The 13427-nt window shown below is 40.8% G+C and overlaps 1 protein-coding gene and 1 long non-coding RNA gene across 3 annotated transcripts in view; one reads left to right on the forward strand and one right to left on the reverse strand.

Moving 5' to 3' along the window:
• NECAB1 (N-terminal EF-hand calcium binding protein 1) overlaps positions 1–13427 on the reverse strand; it is a 192156-nt gene that overhangs the window by 118872 nt on the left and 59857 nt on the right. The window lies entirely within an intron of this gene.
• LOC113600664 (uncharacterized) overlaps positions 3274–13427 on the forward strand; it is a 32224-nt gene continuing 22070 nt past the window's right edge. Inside the window, exons 1-2 of the long non-coding RNA XR_008292799.1 lie at positions 3274–3447; positions 6490–6584. This is a non-coding gene — a long non-coding RNA (uncharacterized LOC113600664). The remainder of the gene's footprint in view (positions 3448–6489; positions 6585–13427) is intronic.

Genomic DNA, 13427 nt, shown 5'->3' on the forward strand with positions numbered 1-13427 from the left:
TACCGTCTTTTCCCTTCTGTGTCATTTTAGTAACCCTGGAGCATTTGGTGAACTGAAGAGCTGGTTCAAAAGTTCTTACTAAAAGTTGTTACTACGTTGCATTAGATGAATGGAAGTCTAGGAATTCCAAATGAAAGCTTACGCTACCCTGAGGAGTCAACTATGGGGAAAAATAAAAATAACAAATTAAAAAAAAACAAGAACTCAAAGTTAAATGGAATATACACGGAGTACTTGACATATGCCAGGTGCAACACTGTTGAGAGCTTTATCTGGTGTGTCTAACTTCCTACATCTCTGATTTCACCATCCCCATTGTACAACTAGGGGACTAGGTCTTAGGTGAAGGTAAGCAACTTGTCTGAAGTGACACATCTATCGAGTGGCAGGGCCAGGATTCAAACCCAGGTACATTTGACTCAAGAATGCTCTTAACCATTCTTTACCATTCTGGACTCAATAATAGATATTTGGAGTCATCACATGTGGGTACTCAAAACCATAGGAATAGTCAAACTGCACAGTGTTTGTAGCAGGAACCATGGACGAATTTTCATTCAGAGTCTTCAATCTAAAACATCCCGTCATCACACCTACCAAAGGTGAGGATAGCGAGCTCTCCAATTTGCGCTTCCTCCACCCAACTCTGAAGTCACACAAGGGCAGGTACTTTATCCCACTTACTGTATAACAAATATTAAAAACAGGAACTGACACAGGGCATGGATTAACGATTAGTACTTTTTGAACTGAATCCTAGAGATGACCCTAATTTAAGACACCAGTACAGAATACTTCCATTTATGATGCATGAAAACAATTAAAAACCTGGCAACATATCTAACCAAGGATGTGAAAGATCGCTGCACTGAAATCTATAAGACATTGATGAAAGGCACCGAAGACACAAATAAGAGGAAGATATTCTGTGCTCATGGATTGGAAGAATATTAATACTATTCAAAGCAATCAATAAATTCAGTGCAATCCCTATCAAAAGTCCAATGTCATTTTTCAGAAGTAGGAAAAATAATCCTAAAATGTGTAGGCAATCACCAAAGACCCCAAACAGCAATCTTGTGAAGGAAGAATGAGGCTGGAGGCATCATGTTCCCTGATTTCAAACTTTATATATTATAAACCTAGGATAATCAAGACACTATGTTATCAGCATAAAAACATGTATCTATTGAACAGACTAGAGAGCCCAGAAATAAAACCCATCAATTACAATTGACAACTGACAGTCAATTTATCTCAAAGGTGCCAAGAATACACAATAGGGAAAAGACAGCGTCTTTAATAAATGGTGCCGGGAAATGTGGACAGTCACATACAAAGAATGAAACTGGACCCCCATCTTACACCATACACAAACCTGAGCTCAAATTGATTAGGCTTAAATTTAAAATGGAAGTTAAATATAAGACCTTAAACGACAAAACTCCTTGAAGAAAACACAGCAGCGTGAACAACTTGACACTGAGCGTTGGCAATGACTTTTTTGGACACGGCACCCAACGTAAAGGCAATAAAAGAAAAAACAAACAAGCGGGACTTATCAACTAAAAAGCTTTTCCACAGCAAAGGAAACTAGTAACAAAATGAAAAGACAATCTATGGAATGGGAGAAAATATTTGCTAATTGTATATCTGATCCGGGGTTAATATCCAAAACATATACAGAACTCCAATAACTCACTAGCCAAAACCCAAATAAATCTCACTGAAAAATTGCCAGAGGGCTTGAACAGACATTCTTCAAGACATACAAATGGCCAACAGGTGCATGACAGGGTGCTCAACATTACTAATTATCAGGAAAATGCAAATCAAAACCATACTGAGATAACACCTTACAACTGTCAGAATGGCTATCATCCAAAAGATAATAAATAACACGTGTTGGTGAGAGAATGGAAAGGAGGTAATCTTGATGCGCAATTGGTGGGAATGCAAATGGGTACAGCACTATGGAAAACAGTATGGAGGGTCCTAAGAAAACTAGCGATAGAACTACCATATGATCTTGTAATCCCACTTCGGGGTATTTATATGAAGAAAATAAAAACACTAGTCAAAAAGATCTTCACATTGCAGCATTGTGTACAATATCCAAGATATGGAAACAACCTAAGTGCCTATTGACAGACGAGTGGATAAAGAAGTTGTAAGACATACATATGAGTATTACCCAGCCATGAAAAAGGGGAATCCTAACACTTGGAAAGACATAGATGGACGCGGAAAGCATTGTGGTATGTGAAATAAGACAAAGACAAATACCAGGTTCCAAATACTGAAAAGGAGCCTAAAGAGGATGGGTGAAGAACCAGCTGATACTGAGGTCTCAGAAGTCAAGAAGAGAGGTCCAAGAGTTCTCTAGACTGAAGACAAGACACAACAATGAATGAGGAAGAACCGGTACGGTTCACATTTAATGTCTTGGGCAACTTTTGAACAACCGTTTCAGTCCTTCCCTGAAATTGGGAGCCTGGGAAATGCAGGCAGTGAGAGGAGTTCAAAGGAAGACAGAATGTTCTATTCCCAGCCCCCACAGGCAGAGAGGAAAGGGTGGTAACAGGTGGAGAGGGGCCAAGTAGATACAGGGAAGAGGAATCTGAGGCCCAGGTGTAGCCTTAAGGAGGGGGAAGCATATTTCTTTGTCCAAGCCTAAAATTAAAAAAAAAAAAAAGAGAGACATCTAATTGGTTCATATCCATGTCTGTTTTCTAGTTAAGAGGTTTCTAAATCTGGCTGAGCATCTGAACCACCTGGAGAAAAATTTTTTATGTAGATTTTCAGGCATAACACTGAGAGATTATGCTTTAAAAATTCAAGATGTGGTTCAAGAATCTCTTCTTTAAGACTCTGCCAAGGTGACTTTAGTAAACAGCCTTTACCTTTAACACTATTTCTCAAATCGAATTATTTCTTAGAAGTGAAACAAGCTGCAAAGAATATCTGCTGCACTGTAAGTGGTAGCTTAAATTTATTACAATTATATACTCCACACTACTAGCATAAGGTCGATAATTATACCAACGGGATATCCTCTATTTACTTACTTCTTCTGGCTCTTCGTAAGTCCAACTTCCATTTGGTAGCAGACAGAACCCGCTCATACACAAGGTCAGTTCCAAATAAATATAGCACATTTGACCCTGCTCTCTTGCAAGCCATACACGTTGCCTAGTAGAGAAGACCGACTTGAGTAAAAATTCTCCTGGGTCACGTTAAGGTGCCATTGCATCTTTTCCCTCAGGGCTTCCTATCCGCGTAGCTTCGGTGTATCCGTTGCTGACACTAATGCTTACTTTTATCTCCCATCCCGTCTTCAAACTCAAACCTCATTCTGGCTTCTGCGATCAATCACCTTTTGGGCTTTTCCGGTTGGCCAGGCTGCCTGCCGGCTTTGACACGAGCGCCTCTCAGCCCTGAGTGTAGGTAAGAATCACGTAGAGGGCTTGTTAAACAGACTGCTGAGCCCCACGCCCAGAGATGGTCTATTATGAGGAGTGGCCCGTGAGTTTGCATTTCTCTTGAGCTTCTCTTGAGCTTCTCTTGAGCGGCAGGGATGCCGCTGTGGCTACTGGTTCCAGGACCGTAGTTGAAGTAGCACTAACTGAAGCTGAGTGCAGCCTCTTGTCTTGGTCTACTTTTATTTATTTTTTTAATGTTTATTTTTGAGAGCGAGAGAGAAAGAATGAGCATGAGTGGGAGAGAGGCACAGAGGCGGGGGGAGAAGGGAAGGGGGGGGCGGACAGAGGATCCGAAGCAGGCTCTGCACGGACAGCAGAAAGCCTGATGCAGGGCTCGAACCCATGAGCTGTGAGATGATGCCCTAAGCCAAAGTCAGACACTTAACCGACCCAGCCACCCAGGTGCCTCTTTCTCGGTCTACTTTGGACCGAGACTTTCTACAACCCTCATGTCATGAGCCACAAGCGTCCTCGGTCAGCTGCCAGCTGGCCCTGCCTCACCTGTACTAAGTTGTTCACAGCACGTGAAGAGAGTCTTCTCTAATTACGGCAGGCATTTGTGAATAGATTGCCTTCAAACCTCCCTTTCGAGGATTCAAACAGGATGTTAAGTCAGTTTTCTCCACGGCCCTGATGTTGAACAGATTTTCTGTGCACAAATAATGTTAAAAATTGCATCTTGAACGTTATGTCAGGTATAAAAGTTGCACAGGAGAGAATATAACGGATCTATGTTTTACACAGATTCTTTTGCAAAGTTTTTCATACGTAGGAAAAAAAAAAAACCCACTCTGACTTTACAGTTAGTTGTATCGGTAAGGAAATATTGGAGAGGAGGTTCAGGGAAAAATAATAAAAATTTACCAGACACTGTTTCCATCATACTGTGATTTATAACTGCCGAAGCATAAAATAAGTGTAAGCAGTTGCTGTGGCTTTAACATTATACTCTTAACTGTTGGAGGATTTTGAGCTCTGATTGGCTGACCGACGTCCATATCTCCCAGAACTAAAAAGCTGTCCCATGGCTCATATCCTCAGATATGGATATGCGACTCGCCCCCGCTCCAATTCCTTTTTCTGTTTTGTCTCACTGCCACCTCTCCGTTGCTCAACGCCAAGCCCCCTCCCCTGCTGCCCCCATCACGGCTTCCAGTATCTGCCAGAGACTTCTTCCCTTTTATTTGTCTAACTTTCTTCACTCTTATTTCTTCTACCTCCTGCCATTTCTCATACCAATTAGTTTTGACATTGAAAAGATAAGCCTTCGTAACTCAGTAGACATAGCTTGCTTATTCTGCTCATCTCTTCCATTCTTCTCTACCATCATCCCCTACCTGTGGGAAACCTGCCCTCAACTAGATGTTTCTGGTGGGGCTGTTGATCAGAATACCCCATATCTGCCTTACGCAACCCAACCCATTTGGTCGCATGCATGTACATGAAAATATTCTCCTTTCGCCTTGGCTGTGATGATGGCCCCCAGTCGAGCACACTGTACAAGTGGGGCTGTTTAGAGTACTCCTTTGGGATTTTATGTATGGGACAGCTCTGGAGGGACTGAGGTAGTATGATAGAGCCTTACCGCCACTCACCCACCTCACCACATGGCAGAATCTTATCTGTGCTAGAATGGACCGTGACAATCCTGAGAGAGAAATGACTGGAGAGAAGGGCAGGACATGGAGTGGGACGGAATGAATGAATAAATAAAAGCAATGACCCCAAGTCCCTAGAATCCCTGTGACAAGCTTTACACCATCCCCTGGTCATGGAATCAATGAATTCTCTCTCTCCCTCTTTCTTACTCTGGTCTGAGTTTAGTTTCTGCCACTGTGGCTGAAAAAGGTCTGAGAGTTCATAACCAATGATAGCACTTCTTTTCCACCAAAGGGAAAGTTACTCTTCCCTGCACACGGGACATTAAAATATGGGACTTTTGCAGGCTCAGCTGTGTCTGCTCCTGAGTGAGGTTAAGCCCTTCCTTTCCTCCTCCCATGTCAGAGTTGTGTCTTATCTAGCTCCTTCTCCACTTGGAACTCAGAAACATTCTCCAGGGTAGTGTTTCTCAAACTCTCTGTGGGGAAGGATGAGATTTTTAAATTTCCACTTTCTGCCGGAGTGATGGTTTTGTAAAAAACTATAAAAATGAATTACTAGACCATGTGCTTGGATATCGTAGCGATGTCAAAATGCTATGGAAGTTTCTAAATACTGTCAAGTTTTCTTCATATCGCATCATGGACAAGTAACAGTTGGTGGGCCACAGACCGTCTGTGGCCTACACTTTGAGAAATGCCAATACAGAGAGCTGGTATAGTGCGACTGGTTTTAATACCTCTACTTTAATTTTCAGAATTTATTTATAAGAAACGTGTTTTCTATAGAAACAGCACGATGTAAGATAAAAACCAGAATCTGCTTCTGGTTCTGTCACAAATAAATTAGATATCTACGGTCTAATCTCTTAAAATAATTGGATTTTAGAAAAGCCTGATTTTAACTGAAAAAAAGAAGCTTATGACACTAGGTCTTAAAGGGCTTTCAAAACACATCAAGAAAGTATTAAACATGCTAATACTCTCCCATCTCCTTATATATTACTTAATAAAATTTCCATGGAAAATGTTCTGTTTTGGCATCATATAAAATGGCTTCGTGCATAAGGGATTTCACAAAATGTGTAAGTCTCACAAAACTCACACACAGATTTTTGTAAATATACAAAAAGCATCAGAAGATGGTCTTAATTTTTAAAAAGGCTGATATGACTAGCAATGTCTAAATCTTTTCAAAAGATGACAAGAACTAAGAAATAAAAAGGTTACTTTGGAGAGTAGGAAAAATTACGGGTTTGGGACATGTTTAAACCTTTCTTTTTATATGATAAAAAGTTGTTGTGCATAATTCTGAATCTGGTGTGCCTCAGAAAATGCCTGATCCTTCTTTCTGATATTTCTAAAATCCAGTCTTGTTGGCTTATTTCAAACATCGCTTTGCCTTTCAGAGTTCAATCTTTGTCATCACGCAAATAGTGTAAGAACGGCCAGTAGAAACATTCCAGGAAATTGTTCAATCTCGTGAAGAAAGACAGTTTTCAGAGTAAGAAATGAATTCTTCCTCTTTTTTTCTTCTTAAAATCAGTCTTGTGTTTTCACAAAAATTCACTCAAGTGCTTGATACACATATGAGGGGAAAATCAATTCTTCTGGGATTTACGTATGTTTTCAGAAAGGATAGAAATTGCAAAATGTAAGCACTATATTATGTTTAAAAATGCAAAATGCTAACCGTAAGTGAAAGAGGAGAGAGGTTATCATGTGGAATCAAGATATATGGTATCTATTCCAACGTTCTCATGTACTGTTAATAAATTTCTGATGTTTAAGTTTTGTATGTGGGTTGGGGGAGAAGTAAGGAGAATACTTTATAACAACATTTTGAACTTTGCATGCACTTCCTATCTCCAATATCCAATAGAATCCATTCTGTTCCACTTGTTAATCTATCCACTCAAAAACTGCCTAGTGATCTCATATTTAAAAAAAACAATTAAGGGGTGCCTGGGTGGCTCAGTCGGTTAAGCGTCCGACTTCAGCCAGGTCACGATCTTGCGGTCCGTGAGTTCGAGCCCCGCGTCAGGCTCTGGGCTGATGGCTCGGAGCCTGGAGCCTGTTTCCGATTCTGTGTCTCCCTCTCTCTCTGCCCCTCCCCCGTTCATGCTCTGTCTCTCTCTGTCCCAAAAATAAATAAACATTAAAAAAAAATTAAGTTTATTTATTTTGAGAGACAGAGAGAGTGGAGGAGAGGCAGAGAGGGAGAGAAAGAATCCCAGGCAGTCTCCGTGCTATCAGCGTGGAGCCTGATGCAGGGCTCGAACTCATGAACTGTGAGATCATGACCTGAGCCGAAACCAAGAGTCAGATGCTTAACCAACCGAACCACCCAGGCGCTCCGATCTTACGTTTTTAAAAAATCACTCCCAGAGAAAAACCACATAAATTCAATCATGAACAAATACAAACATCTACATACATGTGCTGATCAATATATTCCTTCAGTGCCCTGCATATCCCCCTTCAGGACCAATACATGAACCTACCTCATTGGTTTGTTTCATCAGATGCCTCATTTTACTAAGATTTCCAAAACTCAATTTTGCAAAGCTTATCTGAAACATCACTGTTGCCACTGAAAGCTTCATCTTTATCATCATACATACGGTGTACCTGTGTGTTTGAGCAGGTGACAATCTATGACATGGCATAACATTCAAAAGGTAAGACAGCACCTCCAGTGATAACTGTTTCCCTCCCATCTCCTCCCCTACCCGTACAGTTCACTTCTAACAGGGGTGTCTACAATTTCCAACCCCGTGTGTACCTTTCCAATGACATCCTTACATACACTTAACCAGTTCATGCGTATGTATTTTCTCTTTTTTTTCTTTATCAAAAAGTAGCACACTCTGCAGGCCATTCTATACTTGACAATATTTCTTGGACATCCTTACGTATCCATATATGTCTCAATCTTTAGTAGCTACATACTTTTCTACCAAATGAAAGTACCACAATTTATGTATAGAGCCCCTATTCAATGAGTATAACTGTTAAGACAGGCTACCTCCAAACTAACTGAGAGGCCATTTATATAGAAAGAAATACCACATCAGTGTGTTCATGTCTGACTCATCCTCCCAAGTCCTGGCAATTCCCTCTGCAATTTATTGCTATGAGATAATGTCCCATTCTCAATGGACCAGTTTCATGCTTCACACCTCGGCTGGGATCTGTACTGCGAGGCAGGATCCTGTAGTGGCTGAGAATCAGGAGATCTGAGCTTGTGCCTGGCTCTACCTTTTACCAGATGGTAAACTTACCTTAGGCAAGTTACTTATATTTCTAGGCTAGAATTCCCTCATGTGTAATTAGGAATAATAATCACTATACCTTTCTCAAAGGATTACTTGTGAAGACTGTATAACCTAACATATGTAATGCCTTTAGCCCAGTGCCTGGAACATAATTAGTGTCCCCCAAAGTGGTACCTCTCATTCCTAGGGACATTTAGATTAATTACGCTTCAGCAGAACAAAAGGGTGAGAGGTTCTCATTTATTTGCCATGTGACGGCATTTCCTTTACTGTTAACCATAAGGCACGGATCACCTTTTATTAAGGGAAGATGGTGTATATTGCAAGACCTACGTTGTCTTATTGCCGAGTTTTGATTATATCGTGGCAAAGGAAAGAGGACAAATGCATAAGATTCTCTTTAGTCTTTTATCTTTCCTAATGTCAGGGAAATTCTGCATGCTTTCTTCTTTGCCAGACGCTCAAATGAGGAAGGGAAAGGTGGAACTACATTTCATCATTGCCAGTCACATTGGATTATTCTGAGGGAGAGAAGTTCCTGTTAACACAGCCTTGTGGATGAACCTCTCCTTGATGGTCCTTCCTAAGATCAGAAGAGGGGACACTGAGGGGAGTGTCTTCAGTTCCCCTTAGACAATGGGAACAGTTCCATCAGAGACCTTATCATCACAGCAATCTGAGGAGCCAGTGTGGTAATACCTGATTGTTACCGAATGCTAATAAAGGGATCTGTAGAAGCCCTTATTCAGTATTTAGAGTACAGAGCCTTTCACTATAAAGGCTATAGTATAAAGTCTATATAGAGAAGAAATCTATTAATTAGTGTGAGACCTAAAAGGAAGAAAAAAAGATGATCTCTAGTATAAAAAATTCTCCCACAGAGTCCTAAGGCTTAACTTTTCTTACACCATCCTTACAGTAGTAGGTATATTCCTCCTCCATGAACTGTGTTCCTTCTCTCCCCTGAACCTGGAAAGACCCTTCCTTCCTCCCTCCCTCCCTCTCAGATTGTCATGAGCCCCTTCGATGCTGGGTGTGTGTTCCATGTTCCTCACAATGTTGTTTCTGACCACGCTAGCCCTTCTTTACATCCATTCTCCTGAGCCCTCAGCTGTGATTCTTAGCCTTTCCTGCAACACTGACTGAGAATGTGATTAAAGCCATGGATCTTCTGTATCCATTTATCCACCTGAAAACTGCATATATACACATACGCAAAAACCAATTTGGCAGTTTGAGAACCCCCAAACCTATCCTTGAAATCCTAGGTTCTGGAACTTTTCTCTCCAAACCAACCAACTTGGTACTGCCTTGTATCGCCATTTAGCTGATAAACAGAATATATATGTTATCTCCCTTCTAGGTTAGTAAACTCCCGAACACTTAACTTGTTAGTATCATTCTCAGTGTTCTACAAGTATCTCTTAAATACAGGTGCCTCCCAGGAGTTAGGGGTGCACCAGGAAAAGCAAGAAGTCATAATGCAGACTCCCAACCCCGGTTTCCCATTAGAACCACCTGAAAGCTTTACAAATACTGAGGCCAAGCCCCTGCGCCCAGAGTTCTTACTTAATTGCTCTTAGGTGTAGTCTTGGCCTAGTGACTTTTAAAAAAAAGCTCTCAAGTCATTCTAATAAGAAGGCAAAGTTGAGAACCACTGGTTGGTAGTAATAGTGAAATTTCTTCACGCTCATGGAGTTTGAACTGAATTCTCTTACTTTCAAGCTGCATGATCTTAGCCAGGTTATGTAATTGCTATTAGGCTCAGTTTCCTCAACCATAAAGTGAAGATCATGGCAAATTTAGCTTTACATGTTGTTCCAAGGATTAAAGGAGATAAATATTGAAACAGTTGACAGGGTCAGGCAAACAGTCAGCACTCAGTAAATATAAGCTGCTACTGTTACTTAAAGTAATAAATGCACACATGGCAGATAATACAGTAAACACATCACAACCCAGGCCTAGGTGCCCCGCCCTCTTAGAAACAACACGGGTGACTACCGCTCAACTACCAGTAACCTCCTCCTAGCCATTATTTTCAGAGAGTTCTCTCCACGTTCTCGTGCTATGGTTCAGCTACGTCAGATGATCCTGTTTCTGGGTGTGGCACTAGAAGCAGCAAAGGGTCTCAATGGAAATATTCAGTGAAAGAAACTCAGGAAGGTATATAAATGATGCAATGTGGCTTTTCTAAGTCAGCATCCTTGACCAGCTGAAACTAGCAGATGCACCTGGCCAGGTATAATCACCGAGCACATGCAGACCCCTGCCTTCCTAGCACCAGCACTCTCCCAGATTCCCTAAGAATTTTCCTGTGGGAGATCGGCTTCAGGGATGACAACTGCCTTGGCAATGCTTTTGTGCAATAATCATCCATGTATAACTACGTGTTTCTCAGGCTCAAACAGTTCTATCTGTATTTTAGGATTATGGCAAATCTGGAAAGGTAAAGAAACGATATATTAAATATAAATTTATCATTAGAAAAAAATGTGATCTTGGTTTCATTTGGGTGAAGGCTAGTTTCCCTTTTTGTTGTTGTTTTTAAATCAAGGGATTTTTAAATTTTCGTTGCATTTTTTTAAGTAGGCTCCATGCTCAACATGGGGCTTGAACTCATGACCCTGAAATCTGGAGTTGCACACTCTACGGGCTGAGTCAGCCAGGCGCCCTGAATCCTAGTTTCCGAATGTCTTTCTATAAAGATGAAACTGAGAAAATAAAATTGAGCATGGATTTAAAAGCTAAAAAAGCTAAAAACCCCCAAAGCTAAAAACTCTAAGAAGGATCAATGAGGTCCCACAAATAGAAGAGCAAGACATAAGCACATCAATCCATCTCAGCCTCAGTTTCTTCTATTTAAAATGGGCGTAGCCAAGTTAGGGATGGGTGGGAAAACACATTATGATGAGAAAATTCACACTTCGAAGCCACAATGTTCTGGGGGCGCCTGGGTGGCTCAGCCGGTTCAGTGGCCGACTTTGGCTCAGGCCTCGATGTCGCGGTTCGTGAGTATGAGCTGCGTCGGGCTCTGTGCTGGCAGCTCAGAGCCTGGAGTCTGTTTCAGATTCTGTGTCTCCCTCTCTCCCTGCTCCTCCCCCACTCGTGCTCTCTCTGTGTCTCTCTCTCTCAAAAATAGGTAAACATTAAAAATATTTTTGAAGCCACAATGTTCTGCTTTGACTCCCTGATCCACCCTTTGCAAGTTATATGACCCTGGTAAGTTACTGAACTTTCAAAGCCATGATAGATGGTGGTAATTTAAAAGACTGTAACAGCATAAAATGTTTAGAACAGTGTTTTGTGCAGAGTAGGAATTTGACAGATGTTAGCTTGCACTCTTCCTGACATTCATCTATGGTGAAATTAGATATTTTCCCACAATGAGTGGACATGTAGGATATTAGGCAGAGGCTTTTACTGATGCATTTCTCCAAAACACTCCCTCTTCCTGCAAGAAAACTAGAAACAACAACAAAATTATATTAATTCATTTTAATTGAGTGAAAGTGATGCTGAATCCTGTGTACTTGGGAAGTAAAGATACATGCACAATAAAAACAAATGAGAATTTAATGATTTCAATGGAAATACACAGACCTGAACCCCACTAATAAGATACAGAAAGAATAATGAAACCCTGGATCTCCTGTTCCCTAATGGCTGGGGTCTTTCCTCTGAGCTGTTCAATAGAGCATACTTCGTGATTTTGATGGTGTTACGTATCTGTCAACTCTCTATATGCATGACAAATAATCTTTACATGATTCATCTTCTCTTCTCTCCACGGTTCATGATCTGTTCCAGACCACCGGTGCCCAGGCCTCTGTGACATTACACTAGAACCCCGCAAGCCTAAATCTTTCTCCACTAATTTTATTGATTTTTTACATGACATGCTTTGGCAAAATGTGCTACTTTGTGACAGGGCCATTTTTATGTTATTGAAATGAATTATCAAGGAGCATTACTATTAGAGAAAATATTTTTCCCCTTCCAGGGCAACGTCATCAATCATATAGAGTTAGTTTTGCATTCAAGGAAACAATCCTTAAAATCAAACGAGTAACTGAATTAACTTTTCCTATCCCACCTTATTCACATATTTTTTTCTATCCCTCTAATTTCTCCTTTCTGTCATTCCATTTTTGATCTCCCTCTCTCTGTTCCTTTCTGACAACTAGAAGAGGAAATTCAAATGATTTCAAGTTGAGGCCTACTATGCTTGGCAGGTTATACTCTTCCCTCTTATAACTTCTGGCATATTAAGTTAATTCTAGACCATAGTCCATTCTAATCCCTTCTCATTCTGCTTTGGAGAGTTCAGTACAAAAGCAAATAATGTGTTACAAAAATGGAAATTAGAACTACATACAATGATCAACTATGGTTGTTTTGTTAACAGTTTTATTAAAGATAAATAATACTGTTTGGTTAGGTTTATTCCTAGGTATCTTATGGTTTTTGGTGCAACTGTAAATGGGATTGATTCCTTGATTTCTCCTTCTGCTGCTTCATTATTGGTGTATAGAATTGCAATGGATTTCTTTTTATTTATTTTTATTTTTTATTTAAGACAAAATTTTAATGTTTATTTATTTTTTGAGAGACAGAGACTGCAACAGAGCATGAGCAGGGGAGGGGCAGAGAGAGTGAGCGGGAGACACAGAATCCGAAGCAGGCTCCAGGCTCTGTCAGCACAGAGCCCGACATGGGGCTCGAACCCACGAACTGTGAGATCATGACCTGAGCTGAAGTCAGACACTTAACTGACTGAGCCACCCAGGTGCCCCTGAATACAACCGATTTCTGTATGTTGATTTTATATCCTATGGCTTTGCTGAATTAACATAGCAGTTCTAGAAGTTTTTTGCTGGAGTCTTTGCGGTTTTCCGTGTAGAGTATCATGTCATCTGCAAAGAGTGAAAGTTTGATTCTTCTTTGGCAATTTGCATGGCTTTTATTTCATTTTGTTGTCTTATTGCTGAGGCTAGGACTTCCAGTAGCATGTTGAACAACCATGGTGAGAGTGGACATCCCTGTTGTGCTCCTGAACTTAGGGGGAA

The sequence above is a fragment of the Acinonyx jubatus genome, chromosome F2, assembly GCF_027475565.1.
Source record: "Acinonyx jubatus isolate Ajub_Pintada_27869175 chromosome F2, VMU_Ajub_asm_v1.0, whole genome shotgun sequence".
Taxonomy (NCBI): Eukaryota; Metazoa; Chordata; class Mammalia; order Carnivora; family Felidae; genus Acinonyx; species Acinonyx jubatus.